This window comes from Ceratotherium simum, chromosome 1 (assembly GCF_057802395.1).
Source record: "Ceratotherium simum simum isolate JZ-2026a chromosome 1, ASM5780239v1, whole genome shotgun sequence".
Taxonomy (NCBI): domain Eukaryota; kingdom Metazoa; phylum Chordata; class Mammalia; order Perissodactyla; family Rhinocerotidae; genus Ceratotherium; species Ceratotherium simum.
In genome coordinates this window covers 42,600,138-42,626,877 of record NC_141900.1, presented here as the reverse complement: position 1 = coordinate 42,626,877, position 26,740 = coordinate 42,600,138, and the positions used below count along the sequence as shown (strand labels likewise).

At 37.4% G+C, this 26,740-nt stretch overlaps 1 protein-coding gene across 10 annotated transcripts in view; it reads right to left on the bottom strand.

The window, feature by feature from the left end:
- The window catches only part of UMAD1 (UBAP1-MVB12-associated (UMA) domain containing 1), a 244,309-nt gene that overhangs the window by 104,584 nt on the left and 112,985 nt on the right, over positions 1 to 26,740 (bottom strand). The window lies entirely within an intron of this gene.

Below are 26,740 nucleotides of genomic sequence, written 5' to 3'. Positions count from 1 at the left end.
CAAATTATTTTCAAAATTAAAAGTCTTTATAATGTGAATAACTGTCCTCCAAATTAGTTTTTTTATAAGGTTTATGCTTTATTAAGTTTTTATGTGTGTCTCGGTGGATTTGCCTCAGAGCAGATATATATGTCTGTATGTAATAATTAACCAAATGTCAAACAATCTTTACAGCAGGAAAGAAAAATGAACAAATTCATAAATTAGCCTTCAGTTAATACTTTGATTCCTAAGGCTGGTGCCTGAGTGGGTATACAACTAAAGGAAGTTGGCTATTAGGCTGCCTCCAACGACACAGGACAAACACAAACATAGGTAAGTATAAGCATAATTTAATTTATTAATGGCTTATTTTATTAATTATTACTAATGATCTATGATTAACACATGGTAAGTAAAGAAACAATTAGCCTACTTCTTTAAAGCACAATGAGAGGATAATTTAGTAATCTGTAAACTGCTCTCCCGTAAAATTAAGCCAGCTCAGGAATGTCCACAACGGGGAAGATTACAAAATTCATAGATGATGACTTGGCTGACACTGAAGATTAGGAATTTTGGCTGAACTTAACTCTTCCCTATGAAACACAAAAGTTTAGTTTACCAATGGCTATAATCAAGGAAGAGCCTCATGAAAATTATAAAAGACTAAATAAAATTCTGTTAAATTCTAAAATCATGAAGCAAGAATTAAACTGGTAGTTGATTCACTTAAGACAGTAGTTATTTTACTTAAGATAAAGTAACTCCCCAAAATGTTTAAAATCCAGGTACATCAATGCATAATCCAGCCTATAAGCTTTGTTCTCAGCGGTGTGCAACATTATTATTGTCCCATAAATATTAGCTGAATAAATCACTTCTCTTTTGAGTTTCCAGACTATAAAACCATGACAAAATAATACTAAATGGTATGTAATAAAAACTATATTTCAGCATACAGTTAGTGTCTTTTTTCTAAAACATATTTGTGAAAATTAAAAGGCTAATTTATTTTAAATACCACTATGATGTATTGTTACTAGTGATTCATAATGTTAAAAACAGTTAGGGGCTGGACCGGTGGCAAAGTGGTTAAGTTTGTGCACTCCACTTTGGCAGCCTGGGGTTTGCAGGTTTGGATCCTGGGTGTAGACCTATGCACCACTCATCAAGCCATGCTGTGGCAGCATCCCATATATAAAACAGAGGAGGATGGGCACAGATGTTAGCTCAGGGCCAACCTTCCCCAGCAAAAAGAGGAAGATTGGCAGCAGATGTTTGACCTCAGGGTCAATCTTCCTCACACACACACACACAAAACAGAAAACAGTTAATGATTTTAAAAAATCCTTTCGAAACAAAAGCATTAGGAACTTTGGGAATATGTCTATGGGATAATAAAGTTAACACTTGTTAAGTGAAAGATTAAATCAACCTACTTTTTCGACCTAGAATGTCAAACAACTATTGTTGTTAAGTGATTGTTTAAACTGACCTTTTATTGGCATATCAAGAAGAGCCGTATTTTCAGAAATTTCCCTCCTCTGACAGTTAGGGATAAGATAATCAACTCCCAATTTACAGGTGGCAAAACCAATGCACAAGGAGTTTAGTTTGCTTGGTTATAGGGATGAGACCACAGCAGCATGAGCAGTCAGGGTAATGCAAGTCTCTGTACAACGAGGTCAAGGGGTGTTTAATAACTCACATGCTTGATGTTTATAAGAAAATATGTATCACCCAATATGAAAGGTCATTTACTCAAGAAAGATTTTTTACCTTTTAGAATGATTATTGCTCCAACCCATAGCCACACAAACCCTGTATTTGGCTAAAGTCATTCAACACAAAGTCTGTGCATTCTTTGACATTTTCTGATTTCAAGGTGTGTATCTATACGAAACTTTCTCCATTTCTCCCTACCACTTGAGTAACCAGAAAGGTTATCAGCTAGTGTTCCTGACATCACACAACACATCTACCTAGAAGCGACTACAGAATCACTATTTACTGAAATGCTGTGTCTGGCGATGACTCAGGACAATAACTGATTACAAGGAAAAATGCCACCTGCAAGATTATTCTCTATAAACAAAGGCACAAAATGAAAACTACACAAACAACAAACAGAAAAGAACCAGTCAGAAAGAAATAGAGTTTTTGAAGTTCTTTTCCTCCCACTGAAGAATTATTTTATCATGGTAAAAATTCAGTTATTTTCTCCATTTTTTTATAACCCACATGAAAGTTAGATACTTCAACAATAAATAAAGATGCATGTGACAAATGTGAAATAAGGTACTTTAGTTTTCAAACATCAGTTAACTCTATGGATTCTAAAATTTCATTTGCAAGTCAGCTGTTTAAAAAGAAGAACAAAAACCACCCATATTTTCACAGTACTTTACATTCATAAAGTCTTTCTTTTTGTTTTTTTTCTGGTGAGGAAGATTGGCCCTGAGCTAACATCTGTTGCCAATCTTCCTCTTTTTGCTTGAGGAAGATTCACCCTGAGCTAACATCTCTTGCCAATCTTCCTCTTTTTGCTTGAGGAAGATTCACCCTGAACTAACATCTGTGGCAATCTTCATCTATTTCGTATGTGGGACACTGCCACAGCATAGTTTGATGAGCAGTGTGTAGGTCTGCCCCTGGGGTCCGAACACATGAACCCCAGGCCTTCGAAGCCGAGAGTGAGAACTTAACCACTACGCCACTGGGCAGGCCCTCATAAAGCCTTTTTTACAATACCACATTTTATTCTCATTATGGCGAAATAAGACATCTTTCCCAATGCACCAACTCTCCAGTTTTCAGGTGAGTGAACCCTAAGGGGCAGAGGCACTCAGTGACTAGCCCAGGGTCTCCCAGGTAGAAGGCAGTTGCAGTGGGAGCAGAACCCTGTCTCCTGACATCTTGGGATTCTGTGGAAGGTTCCAATGGATGGGGGCTGCGCTGGGAGGAATCAAGTCTGAGTTCCGGAACAGGATGTGAAGAGAAGAGCCTGGGGCTCCGAGAGGGAGCTTTGAAGGCAGGATCTTGTGCTGGTCCAATCCCCTGGGCCCCTAGACATTTCTCGACTCCTTTCTTCCATAGGCCCCATGGATTATCTGTTCTCTTCCCTTTCCACTGAGGATGCCAAATACTTCTGACCAGAGCAAGCCTCTGTCCTTCTTTCCGGGCCTTCAAAGGAAACACACAATCCCCTTGATACTTTTCCAGAAGTCTGAAAGGCTAGAAACAATTTCACAAGAGGCAAAATCCCTCTTATACTACAACCATGCAATTTTCTTGGTTTAAAGTGTTTTTATTTAGAGTGGGTTAATGAAAAGGCTACACATACATACTAATGAAACTCTTGCAGAACTTACAGGACTGAAATGAAATTCATCTATGTTTTAGATTAGGGTTTGGCAAATTTTTTTCTGTAAAGGGCTGGATAGTAAATATTTTAGGCTTTGTGGGCCCTACTGTCCCTGTCGCAACTTCTCAACTCTACCATTGTAGCCGAGAGCAGCAACAGACAATATGTAAACCAATGAGTGTGGCTGTGTTTCAATAAAATTTTATTTACAAAAACAGGTCAGGCTGTAGTTTCTCCATCTCTGTTTTAGAGAATATATGTAGTCCACTTTTTCTAGGGTAAAAAGCAGAATTACTTTTAAGTTATACAGGAGATGAGAAAGGGACAGTCATTAGAGTATCATCACGATCCTATTCTACTGGGTGAACTGGGTGGAGGGAGAGGAGAAACGGTAGAGTGAGCACAAAGTATAAGGGAAGGTGAAGGAGAGAAATCCCCAGTGATGGAAGGGGAACCCGAATGCCTATTTGGGTCACCCAGAGGAGACTTGTTTGGTGGGGGGCAGGGAAAGGGGAGGGTGAGGGAACACCCTCACTCCTTAGGCCTTCAATGTAGGGGGAGCACCCCACGCCTCCCTCCACTCTCCAGTCCATGGGTTGGTGACTTAGGAGGACTTGGCTGCACGTGGTTCGGCCCCCATCTCTTTCCCTTCTCTTGAGAATAGGGAAGACGGGTGTTATTGCTGGAATGCCCTAGAGCCCAACAGGACTGGGAATGGGCTGGTGTGGACAGGGTTGGAGCCTACCTGCAGAAGAAAAGTTGTGAATACAGCAAACTGTTTTCTTTCTTTTCCTTAATTAGAGAGGAATTATCTGGAACTCCATATCTAAGAATGTAGTCTACAAAACAATAATTTCAAGTGGTTCACATGGAAAAAATATTTCTATGGTCAAAAGTATAAGAAAAAACTACAGAACGTGTTCCCTTCCAGTTGATTTCCAATGTACTTTACACGTTAAAGGCTCTGAGAAATTCTTTGGTAAAGAAATTTTAATTTTTTTTTCACAATGTATTTGACTAGGGAGCCATTTTATTCATCTGATACCTATTAAACATCTTGCAGAGGTCTATGAACACAATATGAGAAATGCTGATATAACATTTCTGAAGTTAAAATTGATTATGAAATACATTATTTTTACCTGACTCTTCAGAAGACCCTCAACATTGCCAAATTTGTTATTTAGCTTTTGAACATTCATTTTACAAAATGCTAACCCACACTTATTTTCCTTTAGGTGATTCTTTTCACAGCTCCCTGTTAATTCATTCAATTGTGTTTGAGGCAGACCAGCAGTATATGACTACATTCTACAACATAATTTTGATTCTAGAATAGTTGATAACCTACAGAGGAGAAAAGGATAGCCAGGCACCTTGAAGACACAGGAGAAACCACTAGTGCTCAGAAATCTCTCCACCAATTAGAGATTCATTAGGGTTAATGAGCTCCTCTTTTAAAATGCAAATACCATCTGGGAGTGTTTGCTTATTAGTCATTCTCCAAGTGAAGTAGTGGAAAGAACAGTGGAATGGCCACTCCATTAACTCCTTTTCATTCTTCAGTCACACACTCATTATACAAGGCAGCCTGGCACTGTGGCAAGAGAATGGCTTTGGAATCAGAACTCGACCCAAATCCTTTACCAAATCCATGACCGTGTGCAAGTTAACCTTCTTGGAGCCTCAATTTCCTCATCTGGAAAATGGGAATAGGATACTTAATAAGGCTGTTACAAAGATTAAATGAGAAAACATGTTAAATGCTAATTGCAGAGAAGGGAGAGGGGTTGGGGCAAGACAAATGTTTTGTCATAAGTCTTGGTGTCAACTGCTGTTCTGCCTTTGTCATGTAGCTTAGCTGTTGCCATTATCTTCAGCATAGGAGACGTGACAGGAGGCCCTCACATGCAATCTCATTTAGTGCTCATGGCAGTGTTGTGAGGTAGGCTTTATTATATCCATTTAAGAATGACAGAGTTGGTGTTGGAATACAAGTCCAGTGACAGTGCCAAATCATTACATAATATGCTGCTTCCCATTACTTATCAAAACTTGAATTAAGTTATCCAACTCAGTTTAATACACTTTACATTTAAGTCTCCTCCAGTTCAGTTCTGTTTTCCCTTCCACTTTTTCTAATACTGTCCACTTACTCCCCATTTTCCACCAGAATGAAGAAAGGAGGAATAGGGAGAAAGCAAAAGTACTAATTGCTGAAGACATGCTCTGCCCAGGAGCCTGCTGCTGTCAGGTTAGGATTCTGATGACAATTGTTATAACCCCACAAGAAAACCAGCCAAGAATAAGAATAGCTAAGCTGTAGAGGGAGGAATGCAGTTAGCAAACAACACAGCAAAAGATTCAAGCTGACTAGGAATTAAAGAAAAGCAAATTAAAATGGCACCAAGAACATACTAAATTCAGGTGTAAAATTATTACACCCAAAATTCACTAAGGATGGAATACAACTAACACACTGGCATCATTCTGATAATCAAGCTGTTGATCTGACTGTATGTGTGTGGGGGGGGCAATAAGAAAAATAATTCTACACACACACTAAGGGCTTATAAAAAGAATTATAAATGGCTGTTAAAATATGAAAAATTTTTAAATTAAGAGTTCAATAGAACAGGCAATCTACTTTGTAAGATATTAGTGTGAATTTTAATTTTAATAAATATTTACATACAACTTGTAGGCATCACGTTAGATTTTAACCTTACAACTGCTAATAAAATCACGCAGCTCAGGGCCAGCCTGATAGCTTACTGGGTGAGTTCCTGCGCTCCGCTTTGGTGGCCTGGGGTTCTCAGGTTTGGATCCTGGGTGCAGACACATGCACCACTTATCAAGCCATGCTGTGGCAGGCATCCCACATACAAAGTAGAGGAAGATGGGCACTGGTATTAGCGCATGGCCAAACTTCCTCAGCAAAAAGAGGAGGACTGGCAACAGATGTTAGCTCAGGGCTAATCTTCCTCACACACACACACACAAAAATCACACAGATAAAACCATGCTTACTACTTTAAAAGCTTTGGATCATACTGAATATTTAAAGGCATTTACTCGGGGAAGTAAGAATACCAGCAAATCCAACTGAGGTCATACCCACTGATCAGTCCTGGCCTGCTCTTAATTAACTTGCCCTGGGATTCCACAGATGTCTTTAGGTCTGAGTCTTGTTAACTTTGTAGTTATGGGTAATAATTTTCCTGGAAAATCTTAAGGCAATCCAAAAACATCAATTAAGCACCTAACACTATGTTAAACAGTTAAGCCTAGGCATTCTTAATTTTAGGCTAGAAGACTAGAAACTCAAAAGGCCAAAGGAATTTTGTACATGCACATTTGTACAATATTATATCATGCTGTACAAATTGGCCTTCGAAGGTTTTTTCTTAATCTTCCCTAAATCAGAGCAAATTTATATACTGTGAGGGTAAGTTGAGCCGACCATTCCTGACCCTAGATCCCAAAATGCTGCTAAAACAAAGCTCTTTAAAGGGCTGCTCTGCGCAGTTCACTGACAACAGGTTCTACAGGCCCCACTAAAAACAAACGGACTGACACAACAAGGATTTTCACTGTGCATAGCTTGAAGCCTAAATTTGTAAATAGAAAAAAATATAGGCTCACTCTACCAGGTTATGTAGTCTCCTGAAACAAAGATTCAAATCTGCTGCCCATTGTGGCATTGATCCATCACCGATAATGCAAACCCAGGTTGGAGATACATTGGCCAAGTCACTCACACTCAAGAGTGTTCAGTCTCCTTTCCAACCAATAGAATAAACTTGTGAAATTACTGATGGGTGTTAGGAGTTCTGCTCACTCAGTTTTCAACATAGAAAAATAAGTGACCCCATGAAATCAAATATGTGTTTCACCCTGTAGCATCAATTGGTCCAATCAGATATTATGTAGATAACCTTCTCAATCTCTTGAAATTGAGTTCTTAGATTGATAAAAGAATTGTAGCGTAACAGAAAACTGCAAAGAAAACTTCTAGCAGAAACAATAAATGCGGTATATGAAATATACTATACTCAGCTTCAAGTGAAGTTTCATTCATTCAACAAATTTTTGTTAAACACCTACCATGTGCCATATATCATGCCGGGCACCGTGTGAACAGAGCAAAACCATCCCTGCTCTCACAGTATTTACATCCTAGAAGGGATTTCAACCAAGCAAATGGAAATCACAAAAACTGGTTGTAGAAATGAGCCAAAACTAAAAATTATGGGAGTACCAAATCAGTTAAGGAATAGAAATTTGTATGGAGCACACTGAAAAAGGTGGCCAGCTATAACAAAAAGAGGCTTCCTTATTAGGCTTCTTTCACTAAAAAAAAGGAAAAAAAATGTATATCATTAGTAAGTATCATCACTTTTAATGGAAGTCAAATATTAAAGCTACTGTTATATCACACAAAAGGTTGAAGAGAATATTTCTGAAAATACACCAACATTATTTGAAGAAAAGCTGATATTAAAAAAAATCACCTACAAATCACAGCTCACAATTAGAAGCAAAGCTACACAGGGTAGATATGATGAGGCGGCAGGATGTGATAACTAGATAAAGACAGTTTGATTTCAAAATGCAAAAGAAGCTAGTTGATTTTATTGAAGATGTCACACTTGTCATTCGGCTATACGATATAAATGTGAGAAATGACTGTCCTGAGGGTCACAATATACTATGTCATATTTAAAATGTTCATGTAAGAAAAGAGACTTGGTCCCTTTAAGAACTCAGGTAAACCTAAACACCACAAGGCCTGAGGGAGGAAGTCCTAGCCTTTTCACTGGCCCATTGACTGGAAGCAGGCAGACAGCAATAGCGAATCACCAATTAGCATCCTGAGGAAGAAGGACCCTGAATGGGCCCAGATCAAAGTTTAGGGTTGCAAACTCAGCACTGGCCATCCTTTGCGATATTTACGGAACTTTTGGTTGGGCTACAATATACAGACAGAGTGGAAGAGAAAGTGAGTCATGGGCTAGCCTGGGATAAATGTGCCCCAAAGGAAAGCAGGGGCTGAAAGAAGCAGAGAGCAGGGCCTTAATATGCATAAACAGGGGTAAATTTTGAGACATCTCCTTGCCAGTAGGGCAGCGCATCTCACATTTCTGTGTGTGTAGGAATCACCTGGGGTGCAAATTCCTGAGTAGCACAAGAGATTCAGACTTGTGAAGTCTGATGAAGGGCCTAAGAATCTAAATTTTTAGTAAGCATTCCAGGAGATTCTAACGCAGGTGGTTCATGGACAATACTTCAAGAAACACTGAAGCAGACTGAGATAACCTTACATGGCTGACAGATTATCATCTGCCTAATTTTTGGAATGATTATCCTCTCCTTCCTTCTCTCCTTCCCTCCCACATTGTTTAAATATTTAGAGAGTACATATATCTGCGCTAAGGTTAGGGCTCAATAAGATAAGTTCCCAAAAGAATTGAAAGCAGGGTCTTGAAGAAATATTTGTACATCCATGTTTATAGCAGCATTATTCACAAGAGCCAAAAGGTGGAAGCAACCCAAGTGTCCATCAACAGATGAATGGATAAACAAAATGTGGTGTGTGTATATATATATATATGTATATATGTACATACATATATACAGAGAGAGAAGAGAATATTATTCAGCCTTAAAGGACAGAAATTCTGACATATGCTCTAACACGGATGACCCTTGAAGACAGTACCAAGTAAAATAAGTTATACAAATACCATATGATTCCATTTATATGAGGTACGTAGAATAGTCAAATTCATAGAGACAGAAAGTAGAATGATCGTTGCCAGTGGCTGGAGTGGCGGGGCGCGGGGTGAGGGTGGGGATGGAAAGTTGTTGTTTAATGGGTACAGAGTTTGAGTTTTGTAAGGTGAGAAGAGTTCTGGAAATTGGTTTACAACACTGTGAACATACTTAACACTACGGAACTATACACTTAAAAATGGTTAAGATGGTAAAACGTATTTTACTATAATTAAACATAAAAAATTTTAAAAAGTAGACGTGTTATCCTCTATTTAGAACAATAAAATGGTAGAAGTTAAAGATAAGTCTATATTTGGGTGGTGAACATGATGTAATTCAGGCAGAAATAGAAGTATAATGATGTACACCTGAAATTTATACAATGTTATAAACCAATGTTACCACAATAAACCAAAAAAAATTAAATAAATATAAAAAATAAATAAAAAAAAGATACGTCTACTACTGGTCAATACTATATTTTACAATTTATTTTAGTTTTGTTGTAATGTGTTTACATACAGATGTTATAATTAGTCTTTATTCCATATTCATATGGTTATTTTAATAAATATATATATTTAAAGAAAAAAGGAAAAATCAAGTGAAGGAAAATGTGTGTTTTCTTTCTCTCTGCTAAGAGTTGGTTAGGGCTCAATAAAGGGCCTGGCTACGAGAAATAGTTTGACCAGCTGCCCAGTTACAATGCATTGCAGTAAAAAAAAAAGTAACCAATATCAGGAGAGCACACTTCAGACACTCTGTACTAGTACAATAATGTTGTTTCTGTTGTGTATCTACAAGCTTATTTGTATTTACATTATCAGGTAAACAACATGTGTTAGTGATACTGAATATCAATATGCTATACTTTAAAAAAATCTCAACTGCTAGTTATAAAAACTGAAATTTTTGAATAACTTGAATCAAGAAATCTAAAATATTAAGTACTGTATAAACAGACACAGCACAATTATAGATGATGCAAAACTTCAGAGCTAATATGTGTACCCTTTAATGATCTAAAGCAAACTTCCTCTAAAGAAGAGAGATTTTTCAATCCCCTTAAGTCTTTTTTTTTTTTTTTTAAAGATTTTATTTATTTTTTGCCCCCAAAGCCCCAGTAGATAGTTGTATGTCACAGCTGCACACCCTTCTAGTTGCTGTATGTGGGACTCGGCCTCAGGCTGGACAGAGAAGTGGTGCCTCGATGCGCACCCGGGATCCGAACCCGGGCCGCCAGCATCGCAGTGCGCGCACTTAACCACCAAGCCACAGGGCCGGCCCACAATCCCCTTAAGTCTTGATGTCACTAGGATGGGAGGAGAGGTTGGTGACAATAAAATCCAGGTGTTTGTGGGGTGGGGTTCATTATCAACAAATAACTTCAGAGGTCCCTACTGCTGGCTTGTGCTTCTTTGCCATAGAAATTCCACCAAATCTGAGGAGTTAAAGGAAGGAAAAGAAGAGGAGAGTAACAGGGTAGGAGGCAGTGGACAAATCAGATTTTGAGAACCTGCTACTGGTAGATCCTAATCTAACAACTGGGGGACAATAACAACTGGGGGACAATGACCTCAGGAGCTCCAAAATAGGTCAAGAGCACAAAATCAGAAAAGTATAAAGGCAAAAGCCCATTAAAAGGAAGAAGCATCCTGGTGAGATGAGTAGGCGGCATGGCCAAAAAGTATGAGAATTTGCTTGACGACAGCGTGAAAAGTGATGATGGAAAGAGCAAGGATAACTCTTTGCCTGAAACGTTCCTCAATCTAGACTTCAACCAGCTAATATGTATTCAATCCTTATGTCTCAGCTTCAACCTCACTACCTCAAGCTCCCCCAGTGGAACCCATGCCCCCTTTACATGCTCCCACATTTTCTCATTCTTCTCCAAAGCACTGCACACATTTACAATCAGTTAATTAAATGCATCACTTGTTTAACGGCTGTTGTTTCCACTAGGCTGTCAGTTCCACCAGGACAATGACATGTTTATTTTATCTGCCACAATATTCCCAGCATCTAGTACAGTGGCTCGCACCAAGTATACACGTGGTAGGCCCTTATGAAATGGCTGTTTTCTGACTGATGCATTAGAGCAAATGTGGCATTGTCAAGAGGAGAGGGGCAGATAGTCTCAGAAATATAAAAGTTTCTTATGCAACAACGGGATAAAGAAAGAAAGCTGAAGAGGATGCACTATGATTGGTAAAAGGAAATAAGTTTATTAATAGCACTTAGAACTGGGTGAAAGGTAGAGAGGCTGAACAAAAGGCTTAAGGAGAGATCAATACTCACAGCTCAAATGTAGAATTGGGACAGGATTTCTGCAATAAGGAAGGACAAGGTAGACCAGCTGTAAGATACTTGGAAACGCTTTCCAGCAGTTTGTTAGAGGGAGGAAAAAAAGGACAAAAAGTCAACAGTGACTTTGAAACCAGAGAAGAGATTTTACCAGGTTCTATGTAGATAGAGTAAGTTTGAGATAACTGCATGAAATACAAGAGGTGGCTGAGATTCCAAAGGAATTCCATCAAGTATTTTTATTTATCTTATTGTATTTAATGCTGTATTTTTAAGTTTACTACTGATATGAATTTGAAAAATTTTAAAACATCTTTAAAAACATAATACTACATTAGAAATATATACTAACATATTTGTGATATTTTTTAAACTCTTCTAAAAACAGTTGTAACGGTTCAAAGAAATCTGCAGTTCTTTCAGTTTGTGAAGAAGGAATCACTAATTTCAACACTGGTTAAACAGTAAAACCATTTGCCATTTTAAAGTTATGAAAATCGTATGTGGTTTATGTATTTTAAACTTACATTTCTAATTTATTACCACCCAATTCCATGGTATTGCTTGGTTTCATAAGTTCCATATTCTTGAAATTAGGATTCATTTATTAAATCCCCACTATATATTTATATCTTCATAAAATCAGTGATTTCAAATAAATTTAGCAGTCTTCTAGGTGATGGTTCAGTGAAATTAGAATTCATCTGGACATGTGCCTAATTGCAACACATTAAAAAAAGTTCCAATCTCCAATAACTTTTTTCTAAGGTTTAAAGGACTGGGATGGAAAAGACAAACACATTAACTACCGGCTCTGTTATGCAAAGTTGTCTAAGAGTAGTTGCTTCATTCAAATCAACCTGTCTCAATTAAATTCCTTCTCTTCTCCCCCCTTGCCTGCTTTAACCAACTCAAGACTTAATGAAGCAAAGCTCCTTCCTGTGACTGTCAGATTCTCTCTCCACCCTGTAAGAAAGCATATTAACCCTGGAAACCGGAGCACAGTGGCAACAGGGAGAACCTCTCAAAATAAGGGAAAAGCAGAAAGTAGCTCTTCCAACAAGGCTTTCCAAGGGGGAAATACCAAATGCCGACTTCTCTGTACAGTGCCAACTGATCTATAGGCCGTGCATCTACCTACCCATCTCACAGCAAACGAAGTCAGGAAGAAAAGCATAAAGAATATGGTTCCTTGTTAAGCCTGAGTCTAAGATTATAGCAAATAGTGTGCTTAACAAGTTTCTCAGATTGGGAGACAGTATACAGAAGCAATAGGATAAAGAGCTGGAGAACCTAAGTTGGTTTATGCCCTGAATTCTCAAAACAGTAAATGGACCCACATTCAAATGCCAGTAGAAAACAAAAACATTCTACTCCGGTCAGAATGTGACCTCTTAAAATTTATATGTTGACATCCTAACCCGCAATGATGATGGTGTTAGGAGGTGGGGCCTTGGGGAGGTGCTTAAGTCATGAGGGTGGAGCCCTCACCAATGGAATTACTGCCTTATAAAAAAGACGCCACAGAGATCCCTAGCCCCTTTCACCACTGAGGACATGGTGAGAAGGTGCCAGCTCTGAACCAGGAAGAAGGCCCTCACCAGAAAGCAATCATGCTGGCACCGTGATCTTGGACTTCCCAGCCTCCAGAACTAAGAGGAATAAATTTCTATTGTTTATAAGCCACCTAGTCTTTGGGATTTTGTTCTAGCAGCCCAAATGGACTAAGACACATCCCAAAATTAAAATAAATAAATTATTTGAGGCCTATCCATTGTTTCTGATTATCCAAATATCTGTTTCTCTATAAGACTGGTGAACTAATCTATTTCCCAATTTCTATGAGCAGAACATTTCTTAAAAAACATCTTCCTTCCTTCCTCCCTCCCTCCCTCCCTTCCTTCCTTTCCTCCCTCCCTCCTTCCTTCCTTCCTCCTTCTCTTTCTTCCTGAATAATTGAGTCCCAGCAAGGTAGACAGTGGCAGGATGTTGGATCCCCAGTGGGGAGAGGAGGATGTGGGGAAGGCTGTGGCAGCAATGGCCTGGTCCAGGCTACTGCAATATAAGCAGGGTAAAGACGGGCCTGGATCGTTTCATTGTGCCATAAAGCGCTCAAAGAATGAGGAAGACATTTTGAAGGGGCTCCCACTGACCAAAACTGAGACATTTTAAGTATCAAAATAAATAATGATTGTAATACAGTATAATCCATTTAAGAATCCATAAATAGGGGCTGGCCCAGTGGCGTAGTGGTTAAGTTCTTGCACTCTGCTTTGGCGGCCTGGGGTTCGTGGGTTCAGATCCCAGGCATGGACCTACACAATGCTCATCAAGCCATGCCGTGGCAGCAACTCACATACAAAATAGAGGAAGATAGGCACAGATGTTAGCTCAGGGACAATCTTCCTCAAGCAAAAACAGGAAGACTGGCAACAGAAGTTAGCTCAGGGCCAATCTTCCTTACCAAAAAATCCATAAATAATAATTTAAAAAATCCATGCACCCATAGTGATATAAATTAAAGAATGAATAAATCAGAAGAGGAGGAAGCTTTTCCTTGCAGTGGAATGCCAACTGATGAATGGAGAAGAAATGAAGGAATTAGAAAATCACCATTTGGCAACTATTATAGTAATAATTCAGCCAAGAAACATAGATAGATGCTAAAACTAGTGAGTGGGAGGTCGATAAGGAACAGGATATTACATAGTCTCAAAGCACCACCCACTGAATACTGATTATAAAGAGAGAATGAGTAACTTTACAGTAGAGAAATCTGGTAGGTACCACCTTAAGTGAGTGATCATGGTTAACATCTCCAGTAATGTAACAATAGGAATTGTGCACTACCCAATAGGATGCCATGAGAAGCATACATCACTGCTGTGATATTCCTAACAAAAATGCATCACCTGAATCCAATTTCAAGAACATGTCAGACAAACCCAAACTGAGGGATATTTTACAAAGTAACTGGCCTGTAATCTTCAAAAGTATCTAGATACTGAAAGTCAAGGAAACACTGAGGAACTATTCCAGTTTGAAGGAGATTAGAGACATGACAACTAAATGCAATATGTGATTCTGAACTAGGTCCTTTTGCTGTTAAGTACATCAGTTGGGCAAAACATAAATGGTGCTCTATAGCTTCGAGAGTTAATTTTCTGATTTTGATGATTGATGTAGGAGATGTCCCTGCTTTTAGGAAATATACATAAAATATTTGGAAGTAATGACAAATCATATTGCTAATTTACTCTCAAATGGTAAAGCAAAAAGCTCTTTTCACTACTTTGTAACTTTTTTGTAAGTTCAAAATTATTTCAAAATAAACAAGAGGAATAGTTAGGATGGTTAGAATACATAGATACGATAGAGTCACAGACAGAGATAAAGATAGAGATCTCAATGGCTCCATTAACCATCAACCAAAATGGAACTAATCCTTTACCTTTTCACCTTTTTATCCTTTTCACTCGTAAATGACTACATAGGAGAGTAGTATGCAGTTACCCAGGGATGTTTCACATGCAACAAAAATTCTAACACAGTTCAGATAATTAGTAGACCTTTCTAAGGAGGAGGAGCAAAAGCTAATTTAAAAATACATTAATAATATAATACAATAATGTGTAACAAGGCTGGTCTTGTTTATTTTCTTATATAGCACTTTTCCTCAAAAGATTTTAATCAAATATTTTTTTCTACTTTTCAAGGAAATTGTGAAAACTTCGTGAAAGGAGACAATCTCTTTACAACAACTTTATGAAGAAGGAATAATTCTGCTTATTTAACAGGTGAAGAAAATAATGAGAGATTTTAAAGTTCCCAGCACCACAAAATGCCTAAGTGGTAGAGCCAGTAGTCAAACTAAATTCTGTCTGGGTTCAAGACCCACGTTTTTTCCAATATAGAAATAGTTCACTCTGAATTCTTTCCATGAACAGTATCCACGTTCAGAATAGCATACTGTCAGGCAAACTGGGTTCATTTATCCTCCTAAATGTCTTCTTTATTTTGCCTCCTGTGTGTGAACGTATTCAATTAGAACAGACAGAGTACAATGTCTATTTCTGGTTTCGTTTCACTTAACCAGAAGTACACTGACTATTTTATAACATTGTGCAAGACAAACTGAATACCACGTGTAACAGGATGCCTATTGAAGCAGTTTTGTTGTTGGTGTTTAAGTATGCCGTTGGTGTAATTATTTCTGGCTCTGATGTTTCATTTCTCCTTTCTCTTAAGGACTTGGAATGAGTTTTACATCTCTCTAATGAAAGCACATCACTTTACCTCTACGATTTCCAATAGTTCATTTTTAAACTGAAACTCTTGGTAGTTAAGACACGGAAGCAACCTTTGAGCTTATCTTGGCTACTGTCCTCCATCCCTGCTTCCAAAGCCATTTTATAAGTGAGGTCTGGAACACGATGTCCTTATTGTCCATTCTAATTCTCACCTCCCAGCCCCAAAGCTTAACAAACACCCACAGGAACACACCCTACAGCATCTGCCTTTTTAAAAATATAATTTCTGTTCTACAAAAGCTAGGATTCTTAGGTTCTTATAACTCCAATTCTACTGTCATTAAAGAGAGAGTGAATTCTTTTTATTTTGACAAAGGAAATGTGTATTTTAATAACACCAGCCTTGGCTTACAGACCACTTAGAGTAACTTACAACTATCTGTAATTGAGCTGACCCAGTTTCTTTTTACAAATTAGACAAGATGGTGTAAGCCTATTTTTTATAAGGATTAAATGAGATCCTAGATAGTCTCTTCCCAAAAATCAGCAAAACTACCATCTCAAAAGAGGATAGTTCATTTCCAGATCGGACTTGCCCCGTGAATATGTGTGTCCGCATAAGAGATTATGCACCAGACATTCTGCTATTATTGCTGATGTAGGCACAGAAGGTCAATAATGTGGATTAACTAGGATTAAAGTATTATTTTCTGATTACATTTGTGGTTCAAGTTTGTAGGTACTTAAAACCATTCTTAAGCTTAAATTAAAAACCTACAATTTAAAATGAATAAAAAAGAAAATAATAAAACAAATTTAAAAGTTTAAAAATTAAACTATTTAACTGAGAAAAAAATTTTTTATTATGCATGCAATATTATGTATCTACATGACCTAGACATATTTTCTTACCTCTGAGAAGGTGATACATAAAACAATATGTGACACAAACATGTGTATCCCACATTCACACATGTGTAAAAGTTTCAGATAAATAAATGGTATAAGGAGATAGAGAATCATGAGGTATATCCAGAAGAACAGAAAAGTATATGAGAACACAGGGGGAAAAAATCTGAAAACAAAACTGAGATTTTCATTTTTCCCTTATTTACTCTGAGGTTTATTTTCCATTAATATTAAAAAAATTTCTTACCAAACTACTATATTCCTAAAAAGAAACAGAGAAGCAAAATGGAGAACAGATAAGAAATGAGAAGTTTAAATATGAGAGAATGGAAAAAAATAAATTTAGAGTAACACAAATGGTAAATGATGTGGTTTTCAGTGTATGAGTAATTTGATTAATGTAATGATAGATTATTTTTCACATCTTAAAATGTCTTCATTAATTTTATGTTTAATTCTGTGACTTGCTTCTTCATTCAAAATATAAGGCTAGTGAAAATGATTTGGATTTGACAAAGACAGCACCTCAATGCATAAAAAAATGAAGTTTTGCAAATGATGAGAATTCTACAATTCTATTTTTAAAATAGTTTTCCAGGTTACTGTTTTTTTATTTCTTTATTCCAGATATCAATCTCTCCCTTTCTGAATTTAGAAATTAAATGGTTCCAAACCCAAAAGCATTAATGGTCCCAAACCCAAACAAAAAACTGTTAGCGTTAATAAGAGCTCAGTGAAGAGGATGAATATAAAATTAACTTATAAAACTCAATACCTTTCAAATAACTAGTTATAAAATATAATGGAAAGAAATTATCCAATTCCCAATAGCTACAAAATATAAAATATTTGGAAATAAAATTTTTTTTAAAACTAGGTCCTATATGAATAAACCTATAAAACTTGACTGAGGGACACTTAATAAAAATACTTGAATAAATGAACAATCATTCCTGGATAGGATTATGTACACACAAATATGTCAATTCTTCCCACATAAATGTGGTAATTCCAATAAAACCCCCATTTTTTTTTTTCTGAATTTGGCAACGTATTTTAAAGTTGTACTAATAAAAATTTAAAACGCAAGATCAGATAATTTTTGAAAAAGAGTAAGGGGGGGAATTTGTGCCCTATAAACTATTAAATCTTCAAAAATCTAAATTAATTAAAACAATAATGAACTGGACAGAAGACAGATCAATGACACAGAAAACTCAGAAATGGATCCTAGGATATGAAAGAATTTAGTACATTCTGTTCATGTCATCAAAATTTTACTGAATACCTATGTGTTGGATAGTGTTAGTAGGAAAGTAAACTGGTATAATCTTCCTAGAAAGCAATTTGGCAATATGTATCAAGAACTTTGAAAGAGTTTATTTATAGCCTTTTAACCAGTAAACACACTTCTAGAATTCATTCTAAGGAGTGGTCAGAAATTCATTTAAGTATTTATACAAAGATGTTCATTATAGGGTTATTTCTAATAGTCACAACCTGGAAAAAATAATAAGAGAATTAATAAATTAATTATGGTATATCCATACAATGGAATAATATATAGCCATTAACATTATGTTTAAAAACTTATCAATGTGGGGCCGGCCCGGTGGCACAAGCGGTTAAGTGCTCGCCATCCGCTGCGGTGGCCCGGGGTTCACCGGATCAGATCTCAGGCGTGCACCGACGTACTGCTTGGCAAGCCATGCTGTGGCGGTGTCCCATATAAAGTGGAAGAAGATGGGCATGGATGTTAGCCCAGGACCAGTCTTCCTCAGCAAAAAAAAAAAAAAAAGAGGAGGATTGGCAGATGTTAGCACAGGGCTGATCTTCCTCAAAAAAAAAAAAAACTTATCAATGTATATTCACACAACAGATTATATAACAATGAGAATAATGAACTATAATTGTATACAACAACACGGATGTATCTTACCAACATAATTTTTAGTAAAAGAGCAAGACACAAAATGTATACACTGTATGATTCCATTTGCATACATTTCATACATATACAACAATCTATGCTGTCAGAAGTCAGGATACCTTTGCGGAGTTGGGTAAAGTGACTGAAAGGGGTGGGTTGGGGAAAGAATCCAGGATTCTGTAATTTCTATTTCTTGATCTGGATACTAATGGCATTTTATGAAAAGTCATTGAACTTATCATTTGTACATGTTTCTGTATGTATGCTATTCATCAAAAAAGTTTTTCAAAATCAATGACAAAAAAAGTGTCCATAATCTTAAAGTAGAAAAGAATCAGGATACAAAACTGTGCAAAAAATATAGTCTCAGTTTTGTGAATAAAGAAATAGCATTAAAAAAATGCTAGAAGGAAAACAGGTAATTGGGGGTGTAGGTTTGGGAGGATTAGAGGACCTGGTGGGAGACAGCAAAAGACCCCTAACGGTATAAGAGTCGTTTGATAGGAAAGCTTGGTTTGAAGAAGAGACGGCGGTGGCTAGAGGGTGTGTGGAATAAAGGTGGATGGTTTTAGCACAGGAGAAGCTTGTAAAAGGACACGTGCAAGGTGACGGGTGGCAACTAGATTTTTGGTGGTGAACACAATGTAGTCTACACAGAAGTCAAAATATAACGATCTATACCTGAAATTTACATAATGTTATAAACCAATGTGACCTCAAATAAAAATTAATTGAATTTTAAAAAGACAGGAAAAGCTTGAGCCTGTTGAAGTTCTGATGGAAAAGAGTCAGTAGAGAGGGAAAGGTACAGGAAATATACAGAAAAAGAGCAATAATGCCCCTTAGCAGATCGTTAAGTGTATACAAAAGAAGCAAACCCAGAGAAGGGGCAGGAAGGTTTTGACTACTACACATGCACAAAGCAGTTCTTTTTCCTAGAGCTTCGCAAATTAGCATGTCACGAAATGTGTCAATTTTCCTCTCCGTTTATATCCATTTGTACTCTTTCATGAGGTCTTCGGATTATCGTATTATCTGGATCAGGTAATTGTTGTAAGTTTTAGCCAGAGGATAACCTTTCTCTCACTTCAGAACACTTCAGGCCAAAATAAAGACCAGGTCAAGTGAAGCCCAGGTCAAGTATAACGACAGCAGGTCTGGTGGCAAGTAGCATTTCTACCACACGCCAGCTGGGTGACTTGAGGCAAGTTATTCAACTCACTGTGCCTGAGTGGCCTCATATGAAAAATGATGAAGATAATAATAGGTTGAAAGATTTAAATGAGATCATCCACATAAAATGCTTAGCCCAACACGTGGCACAGAGGACACCCTCAATAATTATAAATTGCTATTGCTTTTTTTTTCCCTCTGGGGGCAGAGTTTCTAGGATGTCTCCAGATCTAGAAATAGCAAAACAAAAACCAAGAACATAACAGGTAATGAAGCAGCAGCCCCTAACTGACAGTAAATAATCTCAGCAAAGAATATGCTTTCTCTCAACTTTTTATTTTGAAAAACGTTAAATTTATAGAAAATATGTAGTACAGTGAACATCCTAGATTATTAACCTTTACCTATATTCACCAATTGTTAAGTTTTGCCATATTTATTTTCTCTCTCTCTCTAATACACAAACACACACACATGACCAGTGTCGGAGAAGCCAACACCCAGTTGGCTGGCTCACTGTGTAGAAGAGCATACTCCATCTATTTGCCATGTGTACAAAAAGTCAGCCTTTCTTCAGAGAATACATTGCATAAGACACATAATGTTGCAATATTAAAGCTGCAATAATTGGGAGGACCAATGGAGGATAACACTGATAGCAGATAAAAAGATATTTTTTGCAAAGCCCCCTTGGAAAAGATAAAGGATCTCAGAGTTCTATTCTTAGGTCTGTTAATAAGGAGAAAGCAAAGGCTTTCATTGACAGGCAAGGGAAGCCTGACAGAGCTGGATCGGGGTTAGAGTCAGACACGTTACTGAATGAAGTTACTGGCAAAGGACTTTTGAGAAATATCCCTTTGTGCACAGGTACTTTTCCCTTAGCTGTACTGAACAGAACATTTAAATGAAGGTTCTCCACTGCCTTCTTTTGGCATCCAAGTTATCATGAATATCTGGTAGTGGATCAGAACATCAAAAAGACACAAAACACTTTGTCTCGAATAATTACACATCTGAAAGAGTATTCCACAGATTTTAGATTGAACCACTTAAAATTTTTCCTAGGTTAAAAAGTCAATATTGGCAATTTCATATATTTACATATATTTGCTCAAGTGGGAAATGACATATGTATAAGAATACTTACTGCAGTATTGTTTACAAAAGTGGAAGTCTGCAAATAACCTAAATGTCAATAGATAGGGGACCAATAATTAAAGCACAGCATGACCATATAATGGAATACTATGCATGGTCAAAAGAAAAAGAATTAAGAGTTCTCTATGTAACCCCTGGGGAATTTCTTAAGATACACTGTTAAGTGAAAAATGTATGGTGAAAAATATATTCAGTATAGTAAACTACCTTTTGTGTAAAAGCAGAGAGAAGGGTAAAAAGATATATTTGCATTTGCTTATACACACATAGAGAAATTCTGGAAGAATAACACAAGAAATTAATGGTAGTTATTTAATTTGGGGGGAATATGAACTGTGTAGTTGGAAGACAGATGCTGGAGGAAGACTTCTCAGTGTATCCCTTTTTATGTATGTTTGAACCATTTATACATATTTTGTAGTCAGAAAAATTTAAGTAAGAATCTCTGAGAAAAAAAAATTAAGGTATTGAATGTTTACATGGGGAACCAGAAACTGAAAAATGATTCTTGCTATGTCTTCTATCTGCAACAATGCAACGTTAATTGTTGCATCATCTCCATCATGCTGTAATCATCTCCATGAAAGCACAGTTTCTGGTGTTTGCATGGTAACCATTATTATTGATTTAAGATATAAAAAATTGATCATTTTTTGGCATGCTATCTTTGTTTCACATTAGAGAACACAGTATCTAAAAGGCTTTTTTTTTTAATTTTTAATTTTGAGATATAGATTCATTAGTTACATATTATACAGTTGCAGAAAATGGTACTGAAAATTCCCATGTGTCCTTCACCTAGTTTTCCGCCATGGTCACCATCCCTAACGCTGGCAATCACTGATATGTTCTCCATCTCTGTAACTCGGTCATTTGAGAATATTATATAAATGGAATCATACAGTATGTAATCTTTTGAGATTGGCTTTTAATAATTTTTTGCAACCTCAATCCCCATATTTCATTTTCCCATATGCTTTTTTTTTAAACAGGGTTACTGAGGGATAATTTACATGCTGTAATTGTCATCCTTTTCAGTGTGCAGTTCTATGAATTTTTTTATAGTTTTATTGTGGCATAATTAATGTATAACAAACTGCATATTTTCAAGCATCAGATTCAATCAGTTTTGACATATGTACACATCTGTGAAAGAATCATCACAATAACATAATGAATATATCCATCACCCTGAAAAGTTTCCTCATGCTCCTTGGTAATCCATTTCTCCTACACCACAGCAAGCAACCAAGCAGCCACTTTCCAGCACCACAGGTTTGTATTTTCTAGACTTTTATATAAAGGGAATCATACAGCATGTTCTTTCATTTCTCCAAGCCACAAAGATTTTCCCCTGTGTTTTCATTTATCAGTTTTATAGATTTAGATTTTTTATTTAGGTCAATTACCCAACTTGAATTAATTTTTGTATATTATGTGAGCCTTGTACAGAATCCAAGGGAACATCTGCTCTGGAGGACTAAAGGGAAGAGAAAAGCAGTCAGCGAAAGAGTTGGAAGAGAACAAGCAATGGACCGACACACAGAAGCCACAGGGGGAGAGGGCTGCAATTAAAGGAGAGTTCAGGCTCTCCAAGCCTGCATGGAACTTTGCATGGAGAGCAATGGAAGCAAACACAGAGTACTGGTCACTGGATTTGACAGTGAGATCAGTGGTGACATGAGTTTCAATACAATGAAACAGACAGAAGCCAGATTGAAATGAATCAAAAGAAAGCATGGATGGTGAAGAAGGAAAGCACTCAAATTACTCTCTTGAAAATTTCAGCAGTGAAAATGACAGAAACACATATGACACTGAACTCAAAGAGAGTTTCTGGACGATGGAGAAGGACCAGGTCAACAGAGATTAAAAGAACAAGAGAAAGAGATGAGATAATTGATGAAGCAGGGTTTGAGATAAGGTAGGATGAGAATGTGTCAAGAACGCAGTTTACCTTTTGCAAGGAGGAGACAGAAAGTGAGAAGGAAATGGATAAAGACACTTGGAGATGGTGGCCAGGGAAGCTCAAAGTGTTGCTCGACCTTGCTGGCAAAGTAGGGGAGGAGTTTATCTACTGGGACTAAGAAAGGAGGGCTAGGCTGGGCTGGGGCTTGAGAAGGGGGAAAGGATTTGGAATTGGTGTTGTGGAGGAAGTGGTGGGTTAGGAATCAAATAGAGATAAATAATGGGTTATGAAGGAGCTCTGCGAGCACTCACAGAGAAAGAATCTATGTTTGTAAAATTTAATATTTGCTGCATTCCCTTTCTTTGGCTGCCAAGAGTTCAAAAAAAAAAAAAAAGACACAAAAGGGTGGAGTGGTTCCATCACTACACTCAAGGACTTGACTACCTCACAACGCTGGCCTTCTCTTCTCTAAGACTCACAAGCTGTTTGGTACGTAGAAGAGGTACTGCAGTTCCACGAAGAAACAGAAGCTGAGAGAATGACTTTCAAAATGCTCAGCTAGCTGGGACCTGAATCCAGATCTTTTGGTTCTAATTCCAGTAATCAGAATGTCCAGGAACTTCCTCATCGCATCACGTAGCTCTCTACCTTCAATGCTCTTCACTGCCATTCTTACCTAAAACCTGGCCTCAGATAGGTTCTTAGTTGCTCTTCTACCTTTCCAATCCACCCCATACTCTTTTCCATTCACCTTCCTAAACTCCACTTTGCTCATGCTCTGTAGATGCAGGAGTCTGCAGAAGAGTTTGGTGCACAAGAGGGCTCAGTTTGCAAACAGAAAAACCAACTATCAAGCTGCAGCCATGGTTTGCCATTCAGGATGAACTCAGCCCTGATTCTCAGTGTTTTCTTAGGGCCCCTGGTGAGGAAAGAGACAGAGGGAAATGACAGTTGGGGTTCTTCTCGAAAAGACCCAATGTAGAGTCCTCCTCCTATAATAATTCCCAGGGTAAGGGCCGCAAGACTGGAAATAGTTAAAGCTTTTGGGCTATAACTCCTTCCCGACCCCCTCCCTTCGTCCAGCTTTCCAAATTCCCTTAACTGAAATAAAGCCCAAGTCTCCTCTGGAAAATCATCAACATATGATAAACTCTTAGAGCAAATCTGGCACCTTTATGTTGCCTAGGGTGAATATTTTGTTTTTTAAGTGTGTTGGGCAATCAGTATAAAAACTTAACAATGAATGAATGTCTAGTATGAATCTTGGTTACTTGTGAACACAACAGTTTTTTAAAAAATTCAGCTCCCTTTGACCTTCTAACAGTTATTTTGCTACTGTAGACTGTGATGCAAATTAAGGCATTTCTATTCTTATTTCAAAGTCTGCCGCATAAAATAAGTGTACGCTTTTCAAGGCCAATTGTCAGCCTAATGTTCCACATTTAACTACAACAAATCAACACTTTGCCAAATTATTTCATTATTATTTGACTAATTCATTTAAAAATTTATCAAGAAAAATATAATTTTCACCCCACATGGTTTCTGGCCTTAAAAAACAAATAATTCTCCTAATGTTGCAACTTGCATACAAAGCGAGTCTAAAAAGCAGTCTCAAAGTTTTTTTTTCTACAAAAGTAAATCACTATTTCCTTGCATTAAAGTTAGTTAACGTAAATATAACTTTGTAATTCCTTATTTTAAACATTATTTTGAAAGCAGATCTCTCACAAGCTAAACCATCTGAAAAGCCATACTTTTTAGTTTGCGTTTGTTACAAAAACAAACAACTATTCTGTAGTAGAGCATCTTATATTTCCTAGAGCTAAAGATATTGTGAAATAGCAAACCTTGCAGACCAGAATTATAGTGATATTTTTGCTTTTAAGCATTAAAGAAAAAAATGAATAAATTTAAGTTGAAAACCCTCTTTAAAAAAAAAAAGGCTTCTTCTGTTATATTTAATCCACTTTCACACAGTTTTTCTTAATTACACTACAGCTGTCTGGTAAGGCACAACTGACCACTTTCATCATGAAAACAAACTGTACCCCACCATCCAAAGTTCTCGATTAAAAAGCAAACGTTTTTGTGAGCGCAGAGAAAACGGGTGCAGCTGCTCCATTTCACGAGGCAGGCACCTCTACTCCATTCAGCTGTGAAGAATGGCAATGACTGTAAATTGTTCTTCCTGATCGGTTCCACGATAAAAACAAACCACACTACTTTCAATTTTTCAAAGCCAATTTTTTTAAGCCTCCAGTACACTGGAAACAAGAGTTGTGTTCTTCTGATTCACGGCCTTTGATTTCTACATAAACGTCCCTGTACGCAAGTAAAAACAGGTCCCTGCAGGACACTCGCAGAGACTGTATATATTAACTTACCAGATGTACCAGAAGATAGAAACACCATCAGCCTACCTTTTAAAGCAAGATACTATTTAACAGTTTAAACTGCCTGTGACTAAAGGATGACTGTAAAGAACATACTGTATGTGGAGAAGCATTAGGTAGTTCATGAGAAAGCTGCAGCATGTTCACAAAAAGTGCACCAAATGGTTCTGAACTCGGGTTTTAATGCTCTCAGATAAAATCCATACTGTGGAATTAAGGTCAAGTCACACATCTGCATTTGCACTTGGGATCTGATAATAGCTAAAATTATTGACAGAATTTTGTTAAGAAACTTCTAAACGTTCCCAATTTACTCACAGCATTCAGACATTACCGATGATTTAAACTTGAAGTCCCCAAAGTACAGTCTCAGACAAACACTCATGTTTGATCATGCCTTCCCTGTATCTATATAAATACATAATTTACTTATTTACAAACAGAGCACTGTCCTAATATCTAATACACGTTCAAAAACATACACAAAAATAGACGTTTGTTAAGGATGGGATAAAAATAATTTGTAAATAGAAGTTTTAAGGCTTTCTCTGCACACTGCCAATGGGCCTGCTTGCACAGCTCCTGGGGCATTGCCCACCTCCTCCCCAGCTCCCACAGAGACCCTAAGCGGGCCATGGCTAGTGTGAGGCCAAGCTAAGTCGTTATTGACTTTGGATGAATTCTTGGATTGCTGTAAATTTCTACCCTGGCCCAAAGAAGATTTTTTTGTGGAATCATAAGGATATAATCTAGTTTAGAACTGCTTTTAATTCTGACTCTTGACTGGAGTGTTGCAATGGAACTTAAATGCAATCAAACATGATGGAGATAAAAACAAGAAAATGTTCAGATTTGTGAACCTCCACTTCAGTGGCAAAACTGTTGGTAGGCAGCTACTGATGATTCCTCTCTAATAAGAGAGTAATCAATATCACCTCCATCGACAAACAGGTTTCTATTGAAAATAACATCCTGTGGCTGCTGCAGTGACTGCATCCCAACCATGCTGGTCACCAGCCTTTCCACGAGTCTCCTATCAATACTTTACCTTTCCCGACTATCTGACTGACAAACCCATTCTTTCCAGAAACCCTAGCTATAGGTGACTTCAGGCAAAGGAAGTTCTCACAAAGTCATGACTCTTTGTTTTAATTGAGCCCTGTCAAGAATGCAATGTATTAGATTTTTATTGCATCTACACAACTTTGCCTGGTTTTGCAAGAAGCTGGTGATACAATTATCCTTGTTCTCAAGGAGCTAAAAAAAAAAATTCAACAAAAATTACACACACACACACACACACACTTCTTATGTGCCTTCTTTCTCTCTGGCCATTTGTTCTCAGTCTTCTTCACAGGTTCCTCTTATTCTACCTTCTCTGTTATTCCCCAAAGTTATTCTCTTCTTACTACATCTCTAGGGGATCTTATCCAAGACTATAACTCAAGATAATACCAATACGTCTTTGACCACCACTATTTCTAAAGAACACACATTTTTCTTGAGCTACAGACCATACTTCCCATACTTCCAACTGCTTACTTGATCACTCCAACTGGAAGCCCCAAGAGGAGTTCACCTCAATGC